Source organism: Oncorhynchus mykiss, chromosome 24 (assembly GCF_013265735.2).
Source record: "Oncorhynchus mykiss isolate Arlee chromosome 24, USDA_OmykA_1.1, whole genome shotgun sequence".
Taxonomy (NCBI): Eukaryota; Metazoa; Chordata; class Actinopteri; order Salmoniformes; family Salmonidae; genus Oncorhynchus; species Oncorhynchus mykiss.
The window spans coordinates 21,831,024-21,852,625 of NC_048588.1; the positions used below are offsets into that span (position 1 = coordinate 21,831,024).

The 21,602-nt window shown below is 39.5% G+C and overlaps 1 long non-coding RNA gene across 2 annotated transcripts; it reads right to left on the reverse strand.

Moving 5' to 3' along the window:
- Nucleotides 1–14,201: 14,201 nt before the first annotated feature.
- On the reverse strand, nt 14,202–18,514 carry LOC110504022. Of its 2 annotated transcripts, none has more exons than XR_002470549.2 (6): nt 18,288–18,514; nt 17,987–18,165; nt 17,436–17,490; nt 14,818–14,916; nt 14,472–14,642; nt 14,202–14,314 (listed from the first exon to the last, which is right to left on the reverse strand). It is a non-coding gene; the product is annotated as an uncharacterized LOC110504022 (long non-coding RNA). The 2 variants fall into 2 exon arrangements; XR_005039368.1 differs by having other exon boundaries at nt 14,202–14,328.
- Nucleotides 18,515–21,602: the final 3,088 nt, after the last annotated feature.

The following is a 21,602-nucleotide window of genomic DNA, read 5'->3' on the forward strand; positions in this document are numbered from 1 at the left end:
AGATAAGTCCAGGCCTAGGGCATTTGATACATGCTCAAAGATTTGCTAATAAGATGTGTACAAATTCTTCCCTTTCACAGAAATTATGAAAATACAGATGCCATAAGATATATGTGAAAAGCACATATTGTGTCAACTTTACAACAGCATACAAAAGAGTTAGAAGGCCTACTTGGTTTGGGACTCTCTGGGCCACCCTCTGTTGAATCAGGATTGGTGGGTTTGGGTTCTGTGTTCCAGAATACAATAGAGTTGTTTAGCTCTGTTTTACTGTAAGGATTTGTCAGTGACATTCATCATATGTCATTTACAAGTGCATTGGACTATTGCATACATACAGAGATCTAGAATCTATTGTAAAAAATATACACAGGGCCTTCATTAAGTATTCAGACCCCTTGACTTTTTTGATATTTTGTTACATTACAGCCATATTCTAAAATGTATTAACAAAAAATAAAATCCTCACCAATCTACACACAATACCCCATAATGATAAAGTAAAAACAGTTTTATTTTTATTTTTTATAATTTATAAAAATAATAAATAGGGAGTGGGAGACTAGTCAGGATTGTGGTAAAGATGAACGGAGCAAAGTACTGAAAGATCCTTGATGAAAACCTTTTTTATAATTTATAAAAATAATAAATACCTTATTTACATAAGTATTCAGACACTTTGCTATGAGACTCAAAATTGAGCTCAAGTGCATCCAGTTTCCATCGATCATCCTTGATATGTTTCTACAACTTGATTGGAGTCTACCTGTGGTATATTCAATAGATTGGACATGATTTGGAAAGGCGCACACCTGTCTATATAAGGTCTCACAGTTGACAGTGCATATCGGAGCAAAGAACAAGCCATGAGGTCGAAGGAATTGTCCATAGAGCTCAGAGACAGGATTCTGTTGAGGCACAGATCTGGGGAAGGTACCAAAAGATTTCTGCAGCATTGAAGGTCCCAAAGAACACGGTGGCCTTCATCATTCTTAAATGGAGTTTGGAACCACCAAGACTCTTCCTAGAGCTGTCCGCCTGGCCAAACTGAGCAATCTGGGGAAAAGGGCATTGGTCAGGGAGGTGACCAAGAACCTGATGGTCACTCTGTGGAGATGGGAGAACATTTCAGAAGGACCACCATCTCTACAGCGCTTCACCAATCAGGCCTTTATAGTAGAGTGGCCAGACGGAAGTCACTCCTCAGTAAAAGGCACATGACAGCCCGCTTGGAATGTGCCAAAAGGCACATAAAGAAACAAACCATGAGAAACAAGATTATCTGGTTTGATGAAACCAGGCTTGAACTCTTTGGCCTGAATGCCAAGCGTCACGTCTGGAGGAAACCTGACACCATCCCTACGTTGAAGCATGGTGGTGGCAGCATCATGCTGTAGGGATGTTTTTCAGTGGCAGGGAGTGGGAGACTAGTCAGGATTGTGGTAAAGATGAACGGAGCAAAGTACTGAAAGATCCTTGATGAAAACCTGCTCCAGAGTGCTAAAGACAACAACCTTAAGCACATAGCCAAGACAACGCAAGAGTGGCTTTGGGACATGTCTCTGAATGTCCTTGAGTGGCCCAGCCGGAGCCCGGACTTGAACCCGATTGAACATCTCTGGAGAGACCTGAAAATAGCTGCGCAGCAACGCTCAGCATCCAACCTGACAGCTTGAGAGGATCTGCTGAGAAGAATGGGAGAAACTCCCCAAATACAGGTGTGCAAAGCTTGTAGCATCATACCCAAGAACACTCTAGGCTGTAATTGCTGCCAAAGGTGCTTCAACAAAGTGCTGAGTAAAGGGTCTGAATACTTATGTAAATGTGGCATTTCTGTTGATTTGAATAAATTAGCAAACATTTCTAAAAAACCTGTTTTTGCTTTGTCATTATGGGGTATTGGGTGTAGATTGATTAGGAATTTTTTTTTTTTTTTAGAATAAGGCTGTAACCTAACAAAATGTGTTAAAAGTCAAGGAATCTGAATACTTTCTGAAGGCACTGTATATGTATTTCACATCATAGACCTCTTAAAATATAACTATGTAGGTGAACAGGATACATGACATTTACAAAGATTATTTGCCCAACCAACCTGTATTTCATTAGAAATAGGTATTTAGGTCACTATTGTGTGAATGTTATTACCAGGCTTAAGGTTTCCATTATTGTCTCCACAGCCAGGTTCAACATCCATTACTATGTACAACTACAGCTGATGAGTTTACTTCTGTAGAAATGGAGTATAGGCATATTGCATGTGAATTAAATATGAATAACTTTTGTTAAAAATATATGTCTGAATGTATTATGAATGTACATTTGGAAATCGATGTTGAATGTATACAACAATAGTTCGTTTTACCTGTGAACGTCTTGCAGAGGTGATGTTCCAAATATTCGGACTGGTTTGACTACTTGGCTGTTTGCAGACAGACATGTAAAGGCGGTGCTCGTTTCCCAGGTGTGCAAGATGTAAGCCGAATGAAAGCTAGAATAAAACTACAAAGCTTTGAGATGATTGCCGTAACTTCCATATTGGGAAGAGGATAATGTGGTGTGTTTGAGAACTGGACAGTTGTAACAACATTATGCAATCACAACGAGTAAAATAGACAGGAGTTAAACTTTTGAAAAATGGTTTATCGTCAAGCAGGTGGAGCACAACGTCATCACCAACATTCTTGAGGTTCTTTTCAGCACTCTAAAAACAATAACAGAATTGTTGTAACATGCTGACCACACTGCTCGCTTCATGTGCGCAAGCGTTGCAAAATAAATGTACACATACAAGTTATTCAATCATTGCACCCACACTGATCGCGCACATCAACAAGCATCTGCGTAGCCAGGTGCTAAAATATAACTTTGTTCAAATTGTGACCCTTGATGCGCTGCAAGTCCCGCTTCTCCCATATCCTCATTGGTTTTTAGGAGCATGATTGATTGAAAATATGAATTTAGGGACCACACTCCAGTCGGTAGTGATAATGCACCTACATTTAAGTTGGTTGCCAACCTCCATATGAAGTCCAAAGAAGAAGAGGCGTGAAGGAGGAGAGATTACCAGAAACACATTTTTGCCCTTTTATCTGTGGATTAATTGTCGTAGTAGAGGAACATGTGCATTTCAGCTAAAATAACAACCCAATGTTTATATCCCAGGACAAATTAGCTAGCAACAGCAATTGGTTCAGAGTTCGTTTTGATATTTCAACCTGCATGGCCTGATCACGTCTGGTCTGGGTGGACAAAATCAACATGCGCAAGCGGAGGAGCGGTCTGGTCAGTATGTTTGTGAGGGGGATAAATCTTGTTGACATTCAGAATAGGTGTTAGGTCATTTGATGCAGGGATGAAAATGAGATTAGGTTGACATTAGACATATTTCTGATAAAAAATGTACAATCAATGGCCTTATCAAAAGCCCAGACCTCAATCCAATTGAGAATCTGTGGTATGATTTAAAGATTGCTGTACACCAGGGGAACCCATCCAACTTGAAGGAGCTGGAGCAGTTTAGCCTTCAATAATGACCACAAATCCCAGTGGCTAGATATGCCAACCTTATAGAAACATACCCCAAGAGACTTGCAGCTGTAATTGCTGCAAAAGGTGGCTCTACAAAGTATTGACTTTGAGGGGGGGGGGGGGATAGTTATGCATGCTCAAGTTTTCAGATTTTTTGTCTTATGTCTTGTTTGTTTCACAATAAAACATATTTTGCATCTTCAAAGTGGTAGGCATGTTATGTAAATGATCCATTTTAATTCCAACATTAGCACAATGTTTTTATGCACTAATAGCACAAACTTATGGCAAAAACATTGTGCGTATTTGTACATATAGTACATACTTAATGAGAGTCTTGGATGCCTGTCTGCATACCCTTCTGTTTTGTTCATCTGCTTCTTCTTATCATTAAACTTACTTTCTGCACCTGCATATATGTTGCACCACTCAATCTCTAAAACAGATTTGATTCATTTGTACCACTTCCTTTGAACTGTACAATCATAGTGCTTCATAAGCACTATTCTATACATAATATTGGCTTGCAGTTAAACTTATTTACAGAATAAAAAAAACACTTTAACTGAACGCTAACCTGCACTTCACAATTCCAGACTCTTTAACAATGCACAGTCTATTTTCTGAGACTATATCAGATCATTTTACCAGCATTGCGCCGTGTGGAAAAATAGCTTCTAATTTGACTTTATATATACTTGTGATGCCTTTGACACTCATAGCTGTTTTCTCTCATTGACTCCCATGCATTCTTTTTCCTGCGTGAACATGCTTGTTCGCGCACATATAAAAAAGGCTCCCGTGTGATTTGGGCTTTACCCATAGTGAATCAGTCGGTCCCAGTACACTGCCCGACTCTTTCCCTTGGCCCTAAGCCTTCCATTTTTCTATATGTGAAAGGTGTAAGCAATATGGTGTAAACTCCACCACTTTCCTGATTATACCTTAAGAAAAATATAAGGGTTAAGTTAGGGCCAAGGAGGAGGGGTAGGGAGTGAAAAGTCAGGGCCAAGGAGGAGGGGTAGGGAGTGAATTTGGACCAGCAAATAATGAGTATGTGCCATCTAAGTGTTTCACTACCAACCATGTGGTAGTCAGTATAGTCAATTCCATCATCCAATTGAGTACATTTTTGAATTTAGTAAAAGGTGTTGTAAATTACACAACCACAAAGCAAGTGATTGCAAAAACTATTTTTTAAATTTTATTCTGTTAATAAAGGGGCAGAGTTAATCAGATGGAAGCCATGCCCCTGGTAAGTAGGCTGCTATGTCAGAGTTCTATCACTATTACTATCTATTGGGACATATGCAATGCTGGACTTGGGTTGAGGCTCACCGCAGCTGAGTACAGGCACCTCAGATTTACTACTGCATGAGCTCCTGTTCCTCTTATAGAATATTAGCTCAAAAGTATTGTGGAGTTCCTGCAACTAAATGTTAACAGTACCAGCACCCAAAATGAGCATCAGCACCTATTTTAGTCCAAATCAAGCACTGCACCTAGGTCCACAATTCGATTCTTGCGGAATCCCAAATGAGTCTCTTCCCCTCACCCATCCATCTGTGCATTCACCCCCACCTCTGCCTTATGCACAAGTGTCCCAAAACAGAGAAGCAACTAAGTAAGAAAAAAATTCAACCACAAAAGTATTTTTTTAAATTCTTCCATTTGACCTATCTTGATGTGGTTTGATCATTTTGTTGTTTGTTTCATTGCAGTGGCAGAAAATGGCAGAGCACCAGGGTCCACCTACCTACCATCTCCTAAAGGCTACTCTTGTTCCTATAGATGTGAAGGAGCTCTCGCATTCTTTCTCTATCTACTCCCCCACTTATCTCCATATAATAAATCCTCTTCAGTTTCCAATGTGTGGTCTGTGCTTTATGAAGGTATTTAATTATTAGGATCCAAAATAATCCTAGAGTATTGTTTAATTGCATAAACATCTACATGCTGTATGACAGATCTACAAGTTGTACGATGAATCAGGAAAGCAGCAGATATGGCAGTTGGAAGAGCCAGGAGGACACAATGGTAGATGGCATGCATACATGTAGCCTGTCAATATGTAATGAGACCAGGACAACAAGGGGTGTCTCCATGACACTACAATTATTATAATCTACCCAATTAATATTGTTTTATCAATAGTACATGTGTAGGCCTAATATCAAAGTTAGTCTGCAATCAGGGTTAGGCCTAGTAGAATTTAATATTTCTATTAACCATTATTTAAACAGGGAGTCACATTGAGATACAAATATTTTTACAAGAGAGCCCTGTATACATTTACAAATAAAACCCAGTACATAGATTAAACACAACAGCCCTACATACAGTGGGGCAAAAAAGTATTTAGTCAGCCACCAATTGTGCAAGTTCTCCCACTTAAAAATATGAGAGAGGCTTGTAATTTCATCATAGGTACACTTCAACTATGACAGACAAAATGAGGAAAAAAAATCCAGAAAATCACATTGTACGATTTTTAATGAATTTATTTGCAAATTATGGTGGAAAATAAGTATTTGGTCAATAACAAAAGTTTATCTCAATACTTTGTTATATACCCTTTGTTGGCAATGACAGAGGTCAAACGTTTTCTGTAAGTTTTCACACACTGTTGCTGGTATTTTGGCCCATTCCTCCATGCAGATCTCCTCTAGAGCAGTGAATGTTCAAATCAAATCAAAAAAATAAAAAATATTTGTCACATACACATGGTTAGCAGATGTTAATGCGAGTGTAGCGAAATGCTTGTGCTTCTAGTTCCGACAATGCAGTAATAACCAACAAGTAATCTAGCTAACAATTCCAAAACTACTACCTTATATACACAAGTGTAAGGGGATAAAGAATATGTACATAAAGATATATGAATGAGTGATGGTACAGAGCGGCATAGGCAAGATACAGTAGATGGTATTGAGTGCAGTATATACATATGAGATGAGTATGTAAACAAAGTGGCATAGTTAAAGTGGCTAGTGATACATGTATTACATAAAGATGCAGTAGATGATATAGAGAACAGTATATACGTATACATATGAGATGAATAATGTAGGGTATGTAAACATTATATTAGGTAGCATTGTTTAAAGTGGCTAGTGATATATTTTACTGTTGCTGGGCAACACGGACTTTCAACTCCCTCCAAAGATTTTCTATGGGGTTGAGATCTAGAGACTGGCTAGGCCACTCCAGGACCTTGAAATGCTTCTTACGAAGCCACTCCTTCGTTGCCCGGGCGGTGTGTTTGGGATCATTGTCATGCTGAAAGACCCATTTTGCGTGGAGCCCCAGATCGAGGGAGATTATCAGTGGTCTTGTATGTCTTCCATTTCCTAATAATTGCTCCCACAGTTGATTTCTTCAAACCAAGCTGCTTACCTATTGCAGATTCAGTTTTCCCAGCCCGGTGCAGGGCTACAATTTTGTTTCTGGTGTCCTTTGACAGCTCTTTGGTCTTGGCAATAGTGGAGTTTGGACTGTGACTGTTTGAGGTTGTGGACAGGTGTCTTTTATACTGATAACAAGTTCAAACAGGTGCCATTAATACAGGTAACGAGTGGAGGACAGAGGAGCCTCTTAAAGAAGAAGTTACAGGTCTGTGAGAGCCAGAAATCTTGCTTGTTGTAGGTGACCAAATAGTTATTTTCCACCATACTTTGCAAATAAATTCATTAAAAATCCTACAATGTGATTTTCTGGATTGTTTCTCTCATTTTGTCTGTCATAGTTGAAGTGTAACTATGATGAAAATTACAGGCCTCTCTCATCTTTTTAAGTGGGAGAACTTGCACAATTGGTGGCTGACTAAATACTTTTTTGCCCCACTGTATGCATTACAAATAAACAGTGGTGATTTTAGCATGTAAATCTTGGATGGGGAAAAAAAAGTGGGATTCATGCCAGCAAAGCCACTACATTACACAACACTAAACAATATATTAATTAACTATGACATAAGGTGACAACAAACGGATAAGAGGCAATCCATAATTTCGATTAAGGAATTAATAAACGAGCTAGGACGGACAGTCAATATAACTATTTGTTAAGCACTTTTGAAATGTACAGCAACAGAATTCAGAACTTGTGCCGTTCTTAGTGTTCTCCCTGTACACCAAGTCAGAACCGTAGGATAAATAAAGGGGGCCTATAAGCAGACAATGAAGCTCACACAATATTTGATTATTAACTGTCTCTAAAACAGGTTATAGGCTACATGTGCACTACCAAGTCAGTCCGGAGCTGCCCCTCAGTCCAGAGGTGCTCCTCAGTCCAGTGGGGCCTTTAATTAGGGTCTTAGGCCCAAGGACGGAGGCGAGGGTTGTCACTCTAAAGAGGCCCTTGAAGAGGGCAATGACTATCATGGAGTGGGGTCCACGTCCCACGCCAGAGCCGCCACATGCCCACCCAGACGATCCCCTATAGGTTTAGGTTTTGCGGCCGGAGTCCGAACCTTAGGGGGGGTACTGTCACACTTTGACCATGATTTGCGTTGTTTGTTTCTATGTTTTGTTTGATCAGGGTGTGATATGAGTGGGCATTCTATGTTGTATGTCTAGTTTGTCTATTTCTATGTGTTTTGGCCTGATATGGTTCTCAATCAGTGGCAGGTGTTTGTCGTTGTCTTTGATTGGGAACCATATTTAGGTAGCCTGTTTTGTGTTGTGGTTGGTGGGTTATTGTCTATGTTATGTTGCACGTTAGCAGTCACGGTTGTCTTGTTAGTATACTTCGTGTTTTTTTCGTCTTTCATTAAAATCATGCATTCACACCACGCTGCGCTTTGGTCTACTCAATACGACGATCGTGACAGCTTGTTTATTCCTGACTTCCCAGTTGTCTTGAACTCACTGAAGTCAAGTTATTGCAGTTCCGAGTTAACAGATGTTTTGAGTGATGCACAAATCATGCTTTATTGACAGCATGGCCAATGTTGAATGTTCATCATTTTAAATTGGAAAATAGCCCCTTAATGCTAGATTTGGGGCCACACAGCCACTCCACTGAATAGCAAGCTAGTAACTGTTTTGCAATGCTTGCAGAGTTAGCCACTGTCACTGATTCCTTCCAAACCACTCATTGTTGATTTTGCGATTTCCAACTTGTTGTGCAATATTTATGTCCAATGGCAATAATTTCTCTTCATTATTTCTCTTCATATGACAATGATTAAAAATTATTTGTCAGTAGATTGTCTACTTGATTCATGATGACGGCTAGCTAAGATTTTGAAAGTATGATGTTGACATGTTCAGTCCAATCAAAGCTACTGTGGCCAATGACCTTCAGCCTTCTTGGATGGGCACTTCTAATGTAACTCTATGCCAGCACCCAAGGGGCTAGAATTTTCTACCTCTACCCTTAGACTTGGCTGTGATGTAGTGTCCCCATGAATGACAGAACACTGAGCCAATCATGGCGCAACGCTCCGTATTTTCTGCTCGCTTGCCCCATCACCACAGAAAGCACTCAGCTAGGCTGAAACACCTGCATTTTGGAGCTGCCTTACTCATGAAAAGAAAAAAAAGAGACCATGTTTGTATGCAGCTTTAAGAACTCAATGATGTATATATTTTTTAACATTGTTTGCAAACTGATATGTGATACGTATTAATGCCAACATAACATACAAAACAGGCAAGCCCCCCCAAAAAACGTTTTTTTTTTTTTTGCATAAAAATGTGGGGCTCAAAATAGGTGGGGCTCTGCAAATAAAACACACTATAATAAAACACATAATACACATTAAACATATTTAAGAAAAGCAATCGCATTCTGTAACAAAGTCTCTAATCAATCATTTAAGGTACCAGAATATCTAATTTCGAGGAATTCTGTGTATTGTTCCACACAAGGGGCCAACCAAAAAAATTTAATCAGATTTCCCCAATTCTGTGGCGACCAAAATAAACTCCAGAGTTAAATTAATATTTAGTTCAGTAACAACAATTCTCAGGTCAATAAACTGCTAAAATATGTATAGGGCATACATTCATTAGCAGGCGATACATGTCATACTTAATCGGTGTGTTCTTGGTCAATATTGAAGTGTTGTTATACTTTGTACCTCTAACACGATTGCCTATGTAAAGTTGAGCCCTGCTGAACAGGTCCCGTATTTATGGCAACAGCGACGTTTGCTAGTAAAGCTCGCAATTGTTTGTATTATTACAATTAGAGGAAATAAATTGTAAAAGAGGGAGAATGGGAAACATGCACTTCAAAGTTCGAACAGACATCTTTCTCTCTCTCTCCGTATTTTGGGTCACTGCTGGGTTTTTCCGGTACGGTTACGTCGCCTGACGTTGATACTCCTTTGTAGGAAGTGTATCATGTGATCCTCTGAACAAGTCTTTGTTCTTTCCTAAGTAGTTCGAAATACATATTATATTTGTGCTTGATTTATTTGATAAAGAAGGAAATATACTCTCCTATAGAACGTTCTTAGAAACCTATAACTTCCCAATACACTATAAAGAATTTAATTCTATATGCAAAGCAATACCTTCAGGACTTACTCAATTCATGAAATCTCATTTGTGTTTTGGCGAACATGTCACGATAGATGCACAATTTATGTTAGAAGGTTTCCCCCTGCTGGATAAGAAATGTAATAAACATTCATAAGATAACTTTTTCACTCCAAGAACAAGATCTCTCCTAGAGGGAAATTCTTCTGGAACGCTCATATTACTGAAATTGAATGGAAGAATACTTGGTTGCTCCCTCACAAATTGTGTATATCAAATAAAGTAAAATAAATTCACTTTCAAATCTTGCACAAAATATACCCTTGCAATAACTTAATTCATGGATTTAGAGGACATATGCCTTTTCTGTGATAAAGAAGGAGAAACTATTATACACATTTTTTATGAGTTTGGCTGTGAAGTTAGTTTGGAGCGAGTTAAGTATTTACATTTTTTATCTAATCAATAAGACCCATGTATTTACAATGAAAGATCTAATGTCATAATTTAAATGAAAACAAAATCACTGAGTTAGTCGTTCGTTTCTTAATTCTCTCTGGTAAATTGTATATACACAAAAACAAATATTTGAAATCTGTCCCTAAATGCAATACAATTTTACTTGAAATCCAATATCTAATCAAATCTCTAGAATTAGTCAATAAAAAAACCCACTGTGTTCTTACAACTCTATCATAAGTTTATGCAACTGTAAACCCTGTCTTTTATCTTTTTTAAATGTATTTTATTTTAGGAACTTTAACTTTTGAAAGTATTTGTAATTTTTTTATGCTATTTTATGTTTAATCAGCAAAAATATGCATGTAGTGATGTCTTCTGTTTGTTTTGTATTGTAATTTAAAATGTTATATTAAAAAATAAATAATAATAATTATGTGATCATGTCAGATTTGTATTATTTATTTTTTATAGTGTTTATAAATTATTTTAGCTGCATCTGTCTTTAATTTGAATCACGTTTACGTTTGCTTATACAATAACCGTTTTTTATGAAATCATGTATGCAAAAATAATGACACATTTTCTTCCCTAAACCGGATAAGTTGCAAACTACAAATATGGCGAACTTTTGTAGTTTATTTTTCTAAACCCAAAATTATTCTTATCAATATATTCGCCAATGTCATTATAATATGCCTGTAAATTGATATACCTTCATTGAAACATACATACATTTAAATTGGTGCACTTTCTGTGTGTTTCAGTCCTTAATATTTAAGTTTGAAATGTGGGAGCCTCCTGATTAGGATCCCTTAGTTAACCTTCATGTACAATAATGTTCGGATATGTTAATCTGTTTTTGACATACAAATCATAAAAGTTTGGAAAATTTGCACATTTGAGGGGTGCTACTGAGCACCCCATGGCCACCAGAGGTATGGGATTGCACAAGTATGTCTGATTTAAATATATTTTGTGCCAAGCCACAAGTCTGAGCTACAAAAAAACAAAAATATACTTGTTTGGATTCCAAGACCTGAGGAAGGCACAGTGATGCCGAAACGTTGGTAAATACCCATTAAATTGCTGGGAGATTACACATGGAGTGTGAGACTTTCTTTATTTTGATGGATTCCATGACCAGACATGGCTTGTTAAAATAGAAGGTTTTGTAGGGGTGTATAGAACATTATTGCAGAAAACAAGTGTATGTATGTAAATGTATATAACTACTGTTTTATATTGATATTGGAGCCTTGAGAACCTCGAAAATATATTATTTAAACATTTTACACCCTTTATATGGCCATTCAACCACGATACCCATTCTTCGCATAATGGCCATAACCGCACCTATTTTGCCATGGTTTTCGGCACAGCATATTTCTGATAAGCAAGACAATTATGCACTGAATTCTCACTTCCTATCCAAATAGAGCAGCTTTGCCATGATTTGGCTTTCACCTTCAGAAAACACATCCCTCTGTTAACCCAAGCAGATAAATGCACCTGTAAAAATCGTGCAGCATGTCAATATGATGCAGTGGTAGCTTACAGAAAGAAGCCTACAGAAAGAATGCACGTAAGGTAATAAACATAGTAGCATGGTAGGCTATATATACAGCATATAAACCATGATGATATACAAGTAGGCCTATATGTATTTTAATCTATAGCTACACTTAGTGCCACGAATACCACCGAAGGAGGCTCCCCTTCCTGTTCGGGTGGCGCTCGGCGGTCGTCGTCGTCGGTCTACTAGCTGCCACCGATCCCTTTTTCCTTTTCGTTTGTTTTTGTCTAATTGTTTTAACCTGTTCCTTGTTGGGGTTTTGGGATGGGTGTTATTTAAGTTTGTTTAGCCCGCTGCACAGAAAATATATAGATATTTTTAATCATGAAGAACAACCACATTCCTCAGTAAAGAGATCCTCAACCAACATTCTGAGTTGCTGATGATGTCGCCATAGTCTAGGACCGGAAGGGGAGGAGGTGAGGAGAGGAAACATGGCAACAAATCTACACTAGCACATCATCAAGCAAAATACATTTCCCTGGATGCGTTCAGAAGATAAGGGGTCAGGGGTCAATGTCGGAACCCTGGCTGCTCACGAGGGAGGTGGTGGCAGCCTTCCCCCTCTCCTGCAGGGGGGGAGAGAGTCCGAGAGAAAGAGGGCGGGGTGGTGTATGATCCCCCCCCCCCAATACCTTCATATATATCTTTACCAACATGCAATCCATGTTGGCAAACTTCCTCTTATTCCAGCCCATTGCCAGTAGTGTGATAAAATATGTGCGCACTGTTGGAAAAACATCTTCAGTCAGTTATTCTAATAAATTACTACTGTGTGCCTAACCAATCAACATAAAAACTGCCATTTCAGTCATGTGTAAGATTTTAAGAAACAACAACAATAACATCATTAACATAGCATAACATAATATCATCATAGCATCATCAGTTAAGCCCCAAAAGTAAATGTCCTTCACTGTAATCTTCTCCCTTCAGCAGTAACATGTGTCCAAGAAAATGTTCTGCTTTGGGGCAGTTTATTTGGTTTCCATATGTCAATGTTTCAGTTTTTCCGGGGTGGGGTAGTTAGCCCCAAGCCCAACCTCCGACATGGAGGACCATGGACTGCTTTGTCTGCCTCCTACCCTTTGACCTGGCCGGCTTGGTTGCACCTGCCGGGGCTATAAACCCCCTTCTGGCTTAGCACTCAGGGTAATTGAGGTACGCAAGTCTCTACACCGTGGCAAGGAGAGGGGCAATTAGTTTGATCTTCTTAATTGAAGTGTGCTGGAGCTAAAATATGAAGACCACTTAATAGTTAAACATTATTAAGGGAATTATGTTGCAATCCTTAACCTTCTTCAGCATTAGTTATGTTATAATAATACACTTATCAGCCTTGGACATGTACTTTGTCGTGACAGCAGCTCTGATTATAAAACTACTCACCTGCGCGACTATAATATAATGCCAAAATGAACAAATATATAAATATTTTAATGATACATTCATTCTATTCTTTTAAAAAGCATTACAGTATCCTTTCTACATAACACAAAAACTGTCACAACCACATTCCTCAGTAAAGAGATCCTCAACCAACATTCTGAGTTGCTGATGATGTCGCCATAGTCTAGGACCGGAAGGGGAGGAGGTGAGGAGAGGAAACATGGCAACAAATCTCCACTAGCACATCATCAAGCAAAATACATTTCCCTGGATGCATTCAGAAGATAAGGGGTCAGGGGTCAATGTCGGAACCCTGGCTGCTCATGAGGGAGGTGGTGGCAGCCTTAACCCTCTCCTGCGGAATAGAGAGAGACCGAGAGAAAGAGGGCGGGGTGGTGTATGATTTCAGAAAGCATAGCAGTCGCCATTTGAGCTCTCAGTAATAGGACTTCTATCTTCATCTGAGTTTTCATTTGCATCAGAGTCATTAAAAATAGCCCCTTCTCCCAGAATCAGCTTTTGGTAGGTGTTCCTGGTGTTGTCTTGTTCTTGTGTCAGTTCACTCAATCTTCTCTTCAGGAGGAAGAGAAGGCCATTCCTCCCTCTGACAACTCCTCTGCATTGCCTAAAAATCATATGTAAAGCAGTACATTATTTACAATTCCACTACACAAAATACTGTGGAGGGTATTTGTAAAGCAAGACAAAAAGTTAAGTCCAAAAATAGTATAAACCTCAACTCACTCTGATCTTGCAGCTGTATGGACAGTGCCTCCAGAGTTCCCACTGCTCTTTGTAGGCTCCCCAGTGCCTCTTCATCTCCTGCACCAGGATCCTCTCTTCCTCCTGCAGTCTGTTCACCAACATCAGTCTGTCGAAGATTGCCTTTTTAATGGCAAGATGGCTGTTGCCTGTGAGATGTAAACTCACAGAGGTATATAGTAGAACAACAGCAATGATTGCAGCCTACACTGAAGGTAAAATTTCAGTCACAATAGATACTGTACCTTCTGTAATCATATACTTACTGGTGCTAGGTCTCTCCCATGACCACAAAAAGCTGTCAGTATTGAGCAGCTCATCCACTGTGGGGAGCCTAAACTCTGCCTACTGTGTGGGAAGTTCAACAATGGCAGTTGTCAAGGCTGCCTTGTCCTCAACAATTTTTCTCAGAATCTGATGCCTTCTCTTGTTGCCGTCTGAATAAAAAGGGCTGATTAGACTGACTGTAGATTTAGATATATTACATGACAATAGGTTACAGAGCTACTTTAGAGGCACTGATTTGTGAATGACTAATGCATTTTCTTTCACAAATCAGTTTTATTGCTTGATTTCTAATGAGTTTAAGGTCATATTGTTGTTGGGGCTTACCTGTCAAACAGTAGAGGTAGTGTTTCCTCTGTTTCACAATGAGGTAAGGCCCCTCAATCTTCTTCTGGAGATGCCCTGTCTGACTATCCTGAAGATTGGCTGTCAAACATAAGACAAGTTACAAACATGACTCCACTGACATCAATACAATTATAAAGTTGAGAGACAGAGAAACATTCACTTTTCCACATGTTGGATTCTGGCTTGAAATATAGTTATTCCTGTCATCATATTAGAATGTATTGATGACTTTACATGTATAAGAAATGTATATGTTAGGGGACAATTGAGAGTTAATAGGAACTTTGTGCTTGGAAAGTTACTGAGTGAGGCAAGGGGATGTGAAGAAATGTCATTTTCTGTTCAAATATTAATATTCTGCTGAATATTGATATTTCTAAGGAAGGAGACAAAGGGGAGCAGTCTAGTTTCACTTCCTGATAAGGCACGCCAGTTGCTGAGGAACTAGGGCAATGAGGGAAGTGGAACTCAACTCGAGATAAGGTCAGCAGTTGAAGAGAGAAGACACTGCTTAAAGTCAAATATTTTAGTATGATTCACTTGAAAAATTAGAACCTGTTGGAAACATAGTATGGGATAGGACTGTAGTCAGATGGTTTTCGGGGTGGGCCATATGCTCTATTTGTTCAGAACCGAACATACTTTCAGGCCACTGCTGGACCTCAGCAACCCACTCCTGAAGCACAGCTTCGTTTATGTCCAGCTCTGCCCACTTATCTTCAAGGAAGCTAGTCTCCTCCTTTAGTCTTTTGACATTCTGAAAAAAATACAATTCAATTGAGGAATAACATAGGTGAAGGTTCTAATTATTCAAGTGAATCACACTAAAAGATTTGACTTTAAGGTAAACAGTCATCTTGATGTTTTCCTACATCAAGATGACTTGTAAAAATATTAAAAAGCTGAGCCAGGATTGCAGACAGAAGATTAGACATGTATAAATAGATAAACAATAATGAGAAAGCAGGTCAAATATATATTTTTTATGAAAGCCCCCCCCCCCCCACATGCAATCCATGTTGGCAAACTTCCTCTTATTCCAGCCCATTGCCAGTAGTGTGATAAAACATGTGCGCACTGTTGGAAAAACATCTTCAGTCAGTTATTCTAATAAATTACTACTGTGTGCCTAACCAATCAACATAAAAACTGCCATTTCAGTCATGTGTAAGATTTAAAAAAACAACAACAATAACATCATTAACATAGCATAACATAATATCATCATAGCATCATCAGTTAAGCCCCAAAAGTAAATGTCCTTCACTGTAATCTTCTCCCTTCAGCAGTAACATGTGTCCAAGAAAATGTTCTGCTTTGGGGCAGTTTATTTGGTTTCCATATGTCAATGTTTCAGTTTTTCCGGGGTGGGGTAGTTAGCCCCAAGCCCAACCTCCGACATGGAGGACCATGGACTGCTTTGTCTGCCTCCTACCCTTTGACCTGGCCGGCTTGGTTGCACCTGCCGGGGCTATAAACCCCCTTCTGGCTTAGCACTCAGGGTAATTGAGGTACGCAAGTCTCTACACTGTGGCAAGGAGAGGGGCAATTAGTTTGATCTTCTTAATTGAAGTGTGCTGGAGCTAAAATATGAAAACCACTTAATAGTTAAACATAATTAAGGGAATTATGTTGCAATCATTAACCTTCTTCAGCATTAGTTATGTTATAATAATACACTTATCAACCTTGGACATGTACTTTGTCGTGACAGCAGCTCTGATTATAAAACTACTCACCTGCGCGACTATAATATAATGCCAAAATGAACAAATATATAAATATTTTAATGATACATTCATTCTATTCTTTTAAAAAGCATTACAGTATCCTTTCTACATAACACAAAAACCGTCATGAAGGAAAACAATTACCTCACAAGCCCATTCATGCGCCTTCGCATGCATAATATTATTTGACCCTGCTGGTCATCTATGAAAATTTGAACATCTTGACCATGTTATGTTATAATCTCCACCGACCTGGCCACCCCTCATAGCCTGGTTTCTCTCTAGGTTCTGGCCTTTCTAGTGAGTTTTTCCTAGCCACTGTGCTTCTACACCTGCATTGCTTGCTGTTCGGGGTTTTAGGCTGGGTTTCTGTACAGCACTTTGTGACATCAGCTGACATAAGAATGGCTTTATAAATACATTTGATTGATTGATGGATAACAGATAGGAGAGGGTGCATTTTTAGAAGCTCCCCCAACTCTGGGCATGCCTGCACAACTTTCAGCAAATATGGCCAGTATTTGCATGCTACATCGCAGCAGAAAAAGCCCACCATGCCAGGAGAAGACAACTCCTTCTGCAAGTACATTGCGTAGGCATACAGTATATCTTGCCTCTGTACATGTTGAGGGCCTTGAGGAGCACACCGTGTCAGCAAACTGCTATCTCAATGCCCTCCTCATCTACTTTGGCAGATGATTTTCCTGACGTCTCTTTGGCCGCTGTCCAGTCTGACGTGCCACACATTCCTTTGCCTGGCGTATACAACATGAAAATCACGGTGAAGTGCCGAGATTAACTGAAAACTAACAACATCTAAACTGGGTGACATTAAAGCTATGTTATAGAAGCTGTGAGAATAATTACATGGTTGGTCTTTGTATGGACATGTTTGATGAAGGATGACATCATCGTCTTTCGCCTGGAAAACACCATAAGACATTCCTAGTTAAATAAAGGTTAAATAGAAACTTTCAAAATAGTATAAGCCCTTCTCAACACAAAATAGAAAGTGAGACTGCAAGATTACATGACAAAATTATACATCAAACCAAAACATTGAGGTATGGCAAGTAGCCTAGAGGTTAGAGAGGTGGGTTGCTTGTTCAAATCCCAGACATCTGACCGTGTTTCTCCAACCTCTCTCTCTCTCTGTGTGTGTGTGTGTGTGTGTGTGTGTGTGTGTGTGTGTGTGTGTGTGTGTGTGTGTGTGTGTCTCAGAGGGGATTGGATACAGCAAAAAGACAAATTACTGTCCCACAATTTTTTTTTCATGGAAAATGACATTCTAGTTTAGACCATCTGCAATTTAACATCACAAAAATATACTTCATAGCAAAAAGAAGACCAGCATGAAATTTAAGAAGGTATAATTATAACCTGAACAAAACATCAACACATAAGAAGGTAGTACAAACCCTGAAGCTTTGTGGAAGCGGTATTGCTTGCGATTCCCATCCACTGATACAGCATGCATCTCCTGTGAGCAGGCAGGAAAATGGAGTAGATCGCTTCTAAAAAGCTGGTTTATTTCAAACCGCCCGTACGTCCAATCGAGGAATGCCTTCTGGAATGTGTCGCCACATATCTTTCCACTCTAATAACATGCAAAACAAACAGAGGTATAAGTAAGGTGCACATTTTATATTAGGTACAAATATGAACAAATATTAACCCCTAATACATAAAAAATATATTTTGATGAGTATATACACTTACCCTGCCAAAGGGCTTTGTTCTTCTGTCAAGAACTCACACAAAGGCTTGACGGGAGCATCCTGGGGTCAACACCTTCATGTCTTCAAAGGACTTGAAGAGGTCCATTGTGAAGATGGTCTGGTGAGTCACGGTAGCTGGCCAGTGGCCACTCTTTACAACTTCGTCCAGCCCTACTGTCCAATGTCTCAGATATCCGGAGCAGTTCAGAGCAGGAAGGGACAGGTTGTAGTGCCCTGAGTCAGGAGTAATTATTAAGAAGCGATGAATTACATTCTTTAAACAACCATACAGCTGTTGCACAGCCATGGGAAAAAGATAAACTAGAAACCAAAATGTGATACCAAATTGTTATATATATTTGGACTGTAAATGCTGATGCATTGAAAATTGGCAGCAAGACTAAAAAGTTGGTATTGCAGGAGTTGCGATCAGATTTACTTTGAAACACCTAAACAATAAACACACACCTTCAGCTCCTGGAAGTTAAGGGACCCCTAATCATCCTGATGAATTACGGTGATTGAGGACAAGGGGCGAAATGACCCTTCAAACAGAGACTCCTTGTCGTGCAAAACCTTGGTGCTATGGGTGGCTATGTCACATGCAGCACAGAGAAGATGCCTGGGCAGGCAAATCTCTGCATCGCACAACCTTTGGGGTTACATGATAATCTGTCCCCGTGAAACTCCCCATCAGCTCCTGTAGGTCCTGCATCAGGGAGTCTTGTGGAGATAAAGAAAAATTCAAATAATAACATGACAGAATTCATGAAAAGAATAGCTTGGCTATATTAACAAATGTTAAGGATGGTATGGCATTTGCTTCGGCATTCTAGCATCCTGTACCTGTATCTTGTGGGGATAAGTGCAGGAGCATGTGTACTGCAAGAGGATGGGTACTGGTACTGGAAACTATTAAATAAAAATGGAGTTATATTTCTTCATCAATACAACTTAAAGGCAGTAGTATAACTGTGCATTATGGGTAAAGAGATCCACTATGACAGATATAATTATGGTATACTGTATGTAGTTGCATGCTACATCGCAGCAGAAAAAGCCCACCATGCCAGGAGAAGACATAGATATAGATATATACTGCATGTCAGGGGTCGGCAACCTAAGGCACGTGAGGGCCCCCCCCCCCCCCCCCCGAAAAAAAAAATACAAATATATTTTTTGCCGTGGAGTGCTAAGCCTTGGCTGGAGGTATATTATGTCACTTATTTTCCAGTTTATTATTTCTTATTTCCAAATTCAAAACCAAGGCAGCGCTGTAGATGAGAGAGTCGTTTTCACATGGCTAGCAGTTAGCAAGCACGTTATTTAAAAAAAGTTCAGGGTGGAAAATGTCATCAGCTAAGAAAGATAAGGCAGATGTCCGCTAACTTTTGCCTCTTGATCAAAGGAATATGGATTCGTTTTACAGAAGGATCGGTCTGTTTGCGCTCTCTGTTGTAAAACTGTTGTTTGTCGGACATGAAGTATACGGCATTATTTTGAAATGAGACATGAGAAAAACTTAAAGGACGAGGTGGACAAAACTGCAGGAATCTAGTGCCGTGCCCAGATATGAAAAGCAAAGCAGTGTGTTTAGAATTCTACATGCAGTCAAAAATCAAGATACAGAGGGGAGCTATAAAGTTGCACAGTGCATTGCTAAACATCGAAAACCATTTACTAATGGGGAATATATCAAGCAGGCTTTCCTCAGTATTTTGCTGGCTTTATTTGATGGTTGGCCTAACAAAGACACAATCATCTCAAAGATAAAAGACATGCCTGTGTCTGCCATAACTGTTGAAAGGTGCGTTACCGAGATGGTTGAAAATGAAAGGCGCAGCAAACTAGCGTTAAAAGATGCACCTGTGTTTAGTGTGGCTCTTGATGAGAGTGAGGATGTGAATGACATTCCACGTCTGGCAGTTGTTGGAAGATACTGTGACTCAGAGCAGGTACGTGAGGAGCTGCTTTGTCTATAACCCTTGCATGGTATTACTGAAGGAGAAGATGTAGCAAAAGCCTTCACAGATCATTTTGAGGAGAGAGGTTTTCCATATTAAAAACATATTCGCTATCACAACTGACGGTGCCCCCGCTGTGGTGGGGAAACATAAAGGATTCGTATAGCTGATTGAAGATAAGATTGGCCACTGCGTGGATAAATGTCTCTGTGTCATTCACCAAGAGAATCCGTATCACAAGATCAAGCTTGGTGCTAATGGAAATCGCCTCTGTTTAGTGAGTTATTGATTTCTTCCGTTAGTGGGCAATTAGTTGTAATGCACATATAAAAATCATAACTGGCGCGCAGATCATTATATATTTTTTGATTTTACATGTAATTTTAATAAATGTAACCTTTCTTTAACTAGACAAGTCAGTTCAGAACAAATTCTTATTTACAATGATGGCCTACTCCCGGCCAAGTCTGGACGATGCTGGGCCAATTGTGCACGTCCCTATGGGACTCCCAATCACGGCCGGATGTGATGCAGCCTGGATGGTAGAATAAATTGTAAATTGGCACTGCACACAAAAGGTTGTCAACCCCTGCTTTACAGTGGCGTTTTTCCTATTTTGGCGTTTTGGGCGTTTTCCTATTTTGTTGCGTTGCAACCTGTAATTTAAATAGATTTTTATTTGGATTTCATGCAATGGACATACACAAAATAGTCCAAATTGGTGAAGTGAAATGACAATAATAACCTGTTTTAAAAACATCCTAAAAAATGTAAACGGAAAGTGGTGTGCGCATATGTATTCCCCCTTTGCTATGAAGCCCCTAAATAAGATCTGGTGCAACCAATTACATTCAGAGGTCACATAATTAGTTAAATAAAGTCCATCTGTGTGCAATCTAAGTGTCACATGATATGTCACATGATCTCAGTATATTTACACCTGTTCTGAAAGGCCCCAGAGTCTGCAACACCACTAAGCAAGGGGCACCACCAAGCAAGCGGCACCACCAAGCAAGCGGCACCATGAATACCAAGGAGCTCTCCAAACAGGTCAGGGAAAATATTGTGGAGAAGTACAGATCAGGGTTGGGTAATAAAAAAATATCAGAAACTTCGAACATCCCACGGAGCACCATTAAATCCATTATTAAAACATGGAAAGTATATGGCACCAGATCAAACCTGCCAAGAGAGGGCCGCCCACCAAAACTCATGGACCAGGCAAGGAGGGCATTAATCAGAGAGGCAACAAAGATACCTAACATAACCCTGAAGGACATGCAAAGCTCCACAGCGGAGATTGGAGTACACTCCACAGAGCTGGGCTTTATGGAATAGTGGTCAGAAAAAAA